The sequence below is a fragment of the Oncorhynchus masou genome, chromosome 28 (genome assembly GCF_036934945.1).
Source record: "Oncorhynchus masou masou isolate Uvic2021 chromosome 28, UVic_Omas_1.1, whole genome shotgun sequence".
Lineage (NCBI taxonomy): Eukaryota > Metazoa > Chordata > Actinopteri > Salmoniformes > Salmonidae > Oncorhynchus > Oncorhynchus masou.
The window spans coordinates 13868218-13876925 of record NC_088239.1 but is presented as its reverse complement, the minus strand read 5'-3'; the positions used below and the strand labels follow the sequence as shown (position 1 = coordinate 13876925).

At 44.5% G+C, this 8708-nt stretch overlaps 1 pseudogene; it reads right to left on the bottom strand.

The window, feature by feature from the left end:
- Positions 1-7385: 7385 nt before the first annotated feature.
- LOC135516947 (peroxiredoxin-4-like) lies at positions 7386-8553 on the bottom strand (annotated as a pseudogene).
- Positions 8554-8708: the final 155 nt, after the last annotated feature.

The following is an 8708-nucleotide window of genomic DNA, read 5'->3' as shown; positions in this document are numbered from 1 at the left end:
TCCTGCAGTGGAACACCATGACCTACTGGGGTGCTCTCGACGTGGAGCTCTCCTTTCGCATCTTTGCTGGTAGTGTCCCTTGCATGCGACCTCCGTGGCTGCCCCACGCTCAGCAACCCTTAAGCTTCCTCTGCCCTTAATTTGCTCACTGTTCTGCCCTACCCTCTTCCTCCTGGACATTGTTCTGCTTTGACTGCCTTTTCCTGGAGGCTCGTGGCGATATTCCCGTGCTCTTCTCCGGAGGTCGCGTGATCTGCAACAATTTCAATAACTACGGATGCAGCGCTTCGTCATGTGAGCTCCTGCACATTTTGTAGGGGTGCCCGCACCTCCTGCCCTCTAAAACCCACTCCGCCTTCTGCTGATAAATGACTGCTGACTGCTGACCAACCTTGCCACCCCCATCAATATCACAGCCACAGACTTGGACCTTCACCCTGACACCTCCTTTTGCCCCATTTTTGCGTGATGGCCTGAATTGGGTTTTCTCCCGGTCTCCACTCTACTCCTTGCACTCTTCACATCTGCTCAAACCTCCGTTCTGCACTTGACAAGACAGAAGTAGTCTTCTCCCTCCTGGCCAAGGTGAAGCAGGGATTTATGATTGGCCCATTCTCCACCTACCCAGTGTCAACAGCCTCATCCCCAGTCCTGCCTTCCCCTTGTAATACGTGACGGTCAACCATGCCATCGCTCTCATTAAACTTGCTGGCCGTGGAGCCTGCCTTGATGAGGCTGACATCTCCACCTTCAAGGTGGTGTCCCTCCATCCCAACACCTAGCATCTATTCGGAGTCTGCTGGGAGAGGCGGTAATACTTCTCTATCCGCCTGACTTTTGGATGTAAGAGCAGCCCTCAAATATTAAACTCCTTAGCTGAGGCCCTATGTTGGATTTTGCTGAATGTAAACCGGCTTCCTTCTGTTCTCCTTGACAGTTTCCTCACTATTGGTGCCCATTCATCTCCTCCAGCCCGGGGCCTCTACACTCTTCACCTTCATCTCACAGTCACGCCACTCCATCCTATTCAGCCATTGCACCAAGTACACTGTCCTCTTACTGGAAAGCCTGGAGACGCTTCGTGTTTCCATACCATCTATTACCTTCCTTTTCCCTTCAATGACTTGATTACCATGTCTGCCTTTTGTCACCCATGCCAGCTAATTTATCTCCATGCGGACATCCTCCATCTTGATGTACCTGGCCGGGATCAACTTCTGTCTCAAGTTGCTTACTGGGTCACCCTTCTCCTCAAGGGCCTCCAGTGCCCCATAATCCATTACACTTCACATCTAGACTCTTTCATGTTATAATCAATGTTTCTTTTGCCATTATTTGGGGATTCCTGTGATTTTCAGAGTTTATCACCTCATCGCTATCTACAACCGTTGTCTTCCCAGCATGTCTGACACCGCCATCCTCGCTAGAGATACTTTCACCATTAAACACAGCAAAACTGTAAAAACATTTTGTTTGGCAGAACCACACGGGTTTACCTGTTCTGGATGCCCTTAAGAACTCACCTACACTCACCTACTTCCTGCCGCTCAGACAAGCTCAACATGCCTATCCATCCAATCCACTATTCATCACCAACTCTGGTTCCGTCACCTCTCAACAATGGTTCCATTCCCATCTGAGACAAATGCTGACCAATTTGCCACTTCTATGGCATCCTAACATGGTGTCCAAGACCACATTGTACAACTCCTTGGCTTCTGGTCCTACATCCATTCTGACAACAGGACAGCGCACAATATGCGCATCTCTCTGAACCTGCATTAATTCAGGCACAGTCCTCCAGTCTCTGCCTCATTTCAGACACCATCTACCTCATGCCCCGTATCCTACCCAACCAGCCAAAACAGGATTGTCTCTCTAGTTGAGCCTGGTTCCTCAAGGTTTTCTTCCTTCAAGGGAGTTTTTTTTCTCCCGTGTCACAGTTGCTTCTGCTTGCTTTCCTGGGGTCTAAGGTTGGCTCACTCAGTGGACATCTCGTCCATAAGCCTGTACTACTTCAGCTATACCGCCAAACATTCAGCACCTACAGTCCAGAACAACTCACTTCACCTCCAGGGTAACTTGGAGTTCTCTTACCATGGCCTGACTGATGTCTACCTGCGCTCCAATCCAAACACTACAGAGGCCCCCCCTTTGGGATCATTCATCTATAGCCCTTGACTTCCAGTCCATTCTTCCCCACTGAATCCTCTTTCGCACACCCATTTCCTCAAATATTCTAAACACATTTCATGTCTGGTCCTTCAACTTGGGAAAGATTATTCTTGAGGTTTGCCCAAAAGATGACCAGTTCACACATTCATCATTTTAGGGTTACAATGAAACCAGCGGCAGTTGGAGACGGTTTTAGATGAGGGAGGATGTTTATTTTATTTTTATGAACATGACCTTATTGCCATTACAACATATTGGATGACCGTCATTCATATTCCATTCACCCAGCTCAATGTAACCGATCAGTTCAGCCTACTACATGATAGTCTAATTATCCCTATACCCATCATGAGGTTGCTACAACCTAGACTATGAATTAAAAATGTACAACGTAGGTGCACAGCTAGAATTGAGGTATCAAGGTGACACATTCAATACCGCCCTGCAGCCCCTTGCCTGCATCTAGCTGATATAGGGTGGAATCATTAGTCCAGCAGATGCAAACAAGAGTTTATATTGGACAAAGTCAGGTATGTTTATCCCCGTTCTATTTGCTTCCATTCAAGAAAGGTTTAAACAGAATCGCCTCAATGAATACACCCTTGATCACACGCAAACTTTTCATTTTCATAGCCACATCCACATCCAAATGTGTGTGTAATCCCTTCTCGCATTGATCTATGCGCTCTCCTCCTCAGCTTTTCCCTTCGCTTGCAGAACACATCAGCTGTCTGTGACCAGGCAAACAAACCTTTCCAAGCCAAACCTTCAATCATGCAGGACTGTGTAGTCAGCCTCAATCAGTTTAGCAGTAACACCAGCAGGCCCCGGTGGCAATATATTAATAAAGCCAAAAGCTAACCTTGACTTGGAAGAGTTCCAGCGTTGGATAGCCAGCTAGCTAACATAGCATCCCTCAAACAGAGCCTGGTGTTTTAAGTAGGCTAAACTAGCTAGCTGCATTTGACACTATCTAAGTTAAATTATATACTACGAAATAAAGCTTGTGCTGTCTCCTGCTTATCCTTAATTTTGGAAGAAATTAATTCGTTAAACTGTTTTTCTGAGTCAACTACCACATTTTATGCTGTGCAATGCTAGCTATCATTAGCTTATGCTTTCAGTACTAGATTCATTCTCTGATCCTTTGATTGGGAGGACATGTCAGTTCATGCTGCATGTGCTCTGATAGGTCGGACGTCCTCCGGAAGTTGTCATAATTACTGTATAAGTCTATGGAAGGGGGTGAGAACCATGAGCCTCCTATGTTTTGTATTAAAGTCAATGTACCCAGAGGAGGACGGAAGCTAACTGTCCTCCGGCTACACCATGGTGCTACCCTACAGTGGGCGGTTGAGGCTACTGTAGACCTTCATTGCACAACAGTATGTTTTAATCAATTATTGATGTGAATATTAGTATAGTTTTATCTAAAAAGGAAATGCATTGAGGGTTAGGCCTACTACAATACAACATTCAAAACAACTCAACTACATAAAACCATTAAATACAGTTGGATTGTAGTTAGAACTCTCAAACAGAAAAACAAAAAGTTGATAATCACATTTAGATTGTAGATAATGCACTTTGCTTTTGCATTACCCATAAAGATGTTTAAGGTCATACAAAGGCAGAGGGCTGTATAAGCATTTTAGTGGTCATAGGTCTGATCAGTGGTCATGGTTTGTGTATAAAGTTTCTTAATTTATAAGAGAATGCATCAGTGCATTATTACTGTTTCTACCTTAACATATTTGCCTGGACAGCAAAAAAGCATAGGCCATTTTTCTCGAATTTACTGTTATATTGTTACTGCTCTTTGCCGTTTTGTGTGCAAGCAGTCAATACACAACTATTCTTAATGCAATCACGGGGAAAACATGTTTGAAAGCAGTTTTGGCCTTTTAAAAAAAGAGGGGGATCCAAGCTTTCCATTGACAACACGTTTATTTCGCTACTATTACAATTGCGCGAGTGAATAATCATAATTCCAATCAGGATGTTGTGTCCAATGGAGTAAATGCAGATGGACAAAGCCCCATGCTTCAGCCTATGTATTTATAGCCACCATGCTGCATTGGTTGGCTACAGGTGATAACGCTTAGTGCTAATGGAATATCTTATAATATAGACCATGTATAGGCTATACACTGTTGTTTAAGGGCGGCATGTAGCCTCGCGGTTTGGGCCAGTAGCCAAAAGGTCTCTGGTTAGAATCCCAGAGTTGGCAAGGTGGAGAAATCTGCTGTTCTGCCCAGTTAACCCCTGACAACTGCTCCCGGGTGCTGTGGACATCGATTTTTATGCAGCCCCCAGCACATCACTGATTCAGAGGAATTGGGTTAAATGCGAAAAACACATTTCAGTTGAATGCATTCAGTTGTGCAACTGACTAAGTATCCCTTTCCTTATAAGCATGGTCCAATATATAAAAATCATTTGACAATTTTACCAATATCTTATTGGGCTCATTTCTGGAGGTTTAAATTATTGCATTTACAAAATTATCCTCTTTCCCTAACAGCATGATGGTCATTACTTTTTTTACATGAAAGGTGGAAGTTAACTTAGTCACAGACAATCAATCTGAGGTTGACTTAAGTTTCAGAGATTCTTTGTTGTTGCTTTAACCCCTGGGATATTCTAGGGAGAGAGACAAACATCAGTCTATCCAGGATTAGATAAATATATATTAAATTCAAGCAGCATTTGGGGTTCCTCTTAGCACAAGGCTGGAGCAGCACAGTACTCCATAAACGGTGCATGTATAATGTTTTTACAAAACTCAAAACTCAAACAGTCCAGAAGTTATATCCCTAAAGTGTGCTATAGAGCCATCAACGGTTCTGCAGCTGTCATCTCTGTTTACAATAACAGTAGGGTTTCTGCACCTTAAGTGCTAGGAGCTCTAATTAAATCGATTCCTTCTATAAATTGCAGTGTGATTTGATTTATCTGACAAGTGTGTGAGGAGTTTGATCACCATCTTGTGGTTGTAAAAGTTAAAGGTAACTGATTTATCAGCTTTTAAATTTTTTAAAATATTTTTTTGGTCTGTCAATTGGACTGATTTGGTTAATCAACAGCTGAGACTAGATCTGACTGGTTGGTCAGCTGTTGAGTGTTGCTTTTACCAGGTGTTGGGGTTGTCACTCACAGCTCCTGCTTTGGCCAACAGGCTTTTCAGTGATTGGATAAAACATCCCTCTGTTAGTATTGGGTACAGGACTGATTAGTAACATCATGTGGTATTATGGTAGACATTACTTACTCCGTCACCTCCTGGTGTCTATCCTGCTGGACACACTGCAACGAGAGAGATGCATAAACATGCACTGGCGTCAATACTGCCTGTCGTGTGTGTCGGCAGTGGTGGGAAAAGTACCCAATTGTCATACTTGAGTAAACGTAAAGAAACCTCAATAGAAAATTATTCAAGTGAAAGTCAACCAGTAAAATACTACTTGAGTAAAAGTAAAAAAATGTATTTGGTTTTAAATATACTTAAGTATCAAAAGTATAAATAATTTAAAATTCCTTATTAAGCAAACCAGATGGCAAAATGTTTAAATGTTTTTTTTAGTTTATGGAAAGCCAGGGGCACACTCCAACACTCAGACATCATTTACAAATGAAGCATGTGTGATTAGTGAGTCTGCCAGATCAGAGGCAGTAGGGGAGACCAGGGATGTTGTGTGATTAGTGAGTCTGCCAGATCAGAGGCAGTAGGGATGACCAGGGATGTTGTCTGTTTAGTGAGTCTGTCAGATCAGAGGCAGTAGGGATGACCAGGGATGTTGTCTGTTTAGTGAGTCTGCCAGATCAGAGGCAGTACGGATGACCAGGGATGTTGTCTGTTTAGTGAGTCTGCCAGATCAGAGGCAGTACGGATGACCAGGGATGTTGTCTGTTTAGTGAGTCTGCCAGATCAGAGGCAGTAGGGATTACCAGGGATGTTGTCTGTTTAGTGAGTCTGCCAGATCAGAGGCAGTAGGGATGACCAGGGATGTTGTCTGTTTAGTGAGTCTGCCAGATCAGAGGCAGTAGGGATGACCAGGGATGTTGTCTGTTTAGTGAGTCTGCCAGATCAGAGGCAGTAGGGATGACCAGGGATGTTGTCTGTTTAGTGAGTCTGCCAGATCAGAGGCAGTAGGGAGGACCATGGATGTTGTCTGTTTAGTGAGTCTGCCAGATCAGAGGCAGTAGGGATGACCAGGGATGTTGTCTGATTAGTGAGTCTGTCAGATCAGAGGCAGTAGGGATGACCAGGGATGTTGTCTGTTTAGTGAGTCTGCCAGATCAGAGGCAGTACGGATGACCAGGGATGTTGTCTGTTTAGTGAGTCTGTCAGATCAGAGGCAGTAGGGATGACCAGGGATGTTGTCTGTTTAGTGAGTCTGCCAGATCAGAGGCAGTACGGATGACCAGGGATGTTGTCTGTTTAGTGAGTCTGCCAGATCAGAGGCAGTAGGGATGACCAGGGATGTTGTCTGATTAGTGAGTCTGTCAGATCAGAGGCAGTAGGGATGACCAGCGATGTTGTCTGTTTAGTGAGTCTGTCAGATCAGAGGCAGTAGGGATGACCAGGGATGTTGTCTGATTAGTGAGTCTGTCAGATCAGAGGCAGTAGGGATGACCAGGGATGTTGTCTGTTTAGTGAGTCTGCCAGATCAGAGGCAGTAGGGATGACCAGGGATGTTGTCTGTTTAGTGAGTCTGTCAGATCAGAGGCAGTACGGATGACCAGGGATGTTGTCTGTTTAGTGAGTCTGCCAGATCAGAGGCAGTAGGGATGACCAGGGATGTTGTCTGTTTAGTGAGTCTGCCAGATCAGAGGCAGTAGGGATTACCAGGGATGTTGTCTGTTTAGTGAGTCTGTCAGATCAGAGGCAGTAGGGATGACCAGGGATGTTGTCTGTTTAGTGAGTCTGTCAGATCAGAGGCAGTAGGGATGACCAGGGATGTTGTCTGTTTAGTGAGTCTGTCAGATCAGAGGCAGTAGGGAGGACCAGGGATGTTGTCCTGATAAGTGCGTGAATTGGACCATTTTCCTCTCCAACTAAGTATTCAAAAGTACTTTTGGGTGTCAGGGAAAAAGTACATTATTTTCTTTAGGAATGTAATGAAGTAAAAGTTGTCAAATATAAATAGTAAATAGTAAAGTATAGATACACCTCAAAAATACTTTACACCACTGTGTGTAGTTGTGTTTCAAAGCCTGGACAAGGTCTCGTCTACAGAATGTCCTACTGGGAGGTCATTCAGGGTCACATGTCTCAGAACACCTACACTGTCTATGATGAACAGACCCCTGGAGATGAGATGAGAGGAGAGGAGTAGGGACAAGATGAGACCGGATGACTTGAAATGAGTCACACAGGTACTGCAAACCGATATGTGTGTGTGTGAGCCCTACCGGAGTGTGTCCCAGGTCCTCCATGTAGACTCCATAGTCTTTGGCAATCTGGATTGTAATGTCAGAGAGAAGAGGGATTTTCATTAGTCCAAGCCCACCCTGCTTCCGAAAATCTATCAATATGTAAAGCGGGGTAAGGGGTGAGAGGTCAGGGATCAGAGCTCGTATACCAGGCCAGCTGTGTGAACTGGGTCTGTAGAGCAGGCGACCACCTCGGGTTCGACGACTCTGAACTCTTCCCCATGCTCACTGAATGCTATCACCTCAGTGGGACAGACAAACACACTGCAGGACACACACACTTTTACTGAACTGAATAGGGATAGGGAATTCTCGGACCATAACACAACTTTCAGAAATGTTGTCTGGATCTCTGGTCATGACGGAGATGAGCTGAAACCATCAGCCCAGTGGTAGACTGAGGGACTCACAAGTCAGACAGGCTGAGCTGTTTTAAACTGTCTATCAACTATTAAAGTCCCCATCCAGTCTGGAGCAGGTTTAGAGACTGAGGTACGAGAGGGTGAGACATGAACTGTAGTAATTACTAACACTTTCTAGTTGTACCACCCATCTCTCTATTACCAGTCATTCTCTCATCTCTCTTCATCTCTTCATCTCTCGCTCGTTCTCTCTCTCGCTCATTCTCTGTCTCTCTCTGTGTCTCATGTAAGCATGTGAGGACTAAAAGTGAATAAATACAGCAACATGATGAGCAGGCAGTTGCTTATTATAGCAGTGTGCAGGTAAAGCACATGGTGGACGCGCTCTTTACCTTGCTCAGGTGCAGGGAACAGCCAGGGACAGGTGGCAATGGACCTTCTTGCTTCAGCCGAGTTACAGAAGTATAAAATATGTCAATAAATGGTTGAAAGCGTCCGGGACGTCATCTCCAGACAAAAAAATCCAGGGTAGGTCGAGCGAAAGCACACAGACAGTAGCTGGACATTTGATTTCTCCCATGCTGGCAGAGCAGCAAAAATGTTAGAATACTTAAAAGATACAACAAGGCAATAAAAAAAAACTAACATCTCAAACAGTTCTAGAATAGACCTACATATTGAACAATGAAAATTCGGTTGAACGTTGTGCAAGGCTGCACCCAAACTTGATTATCA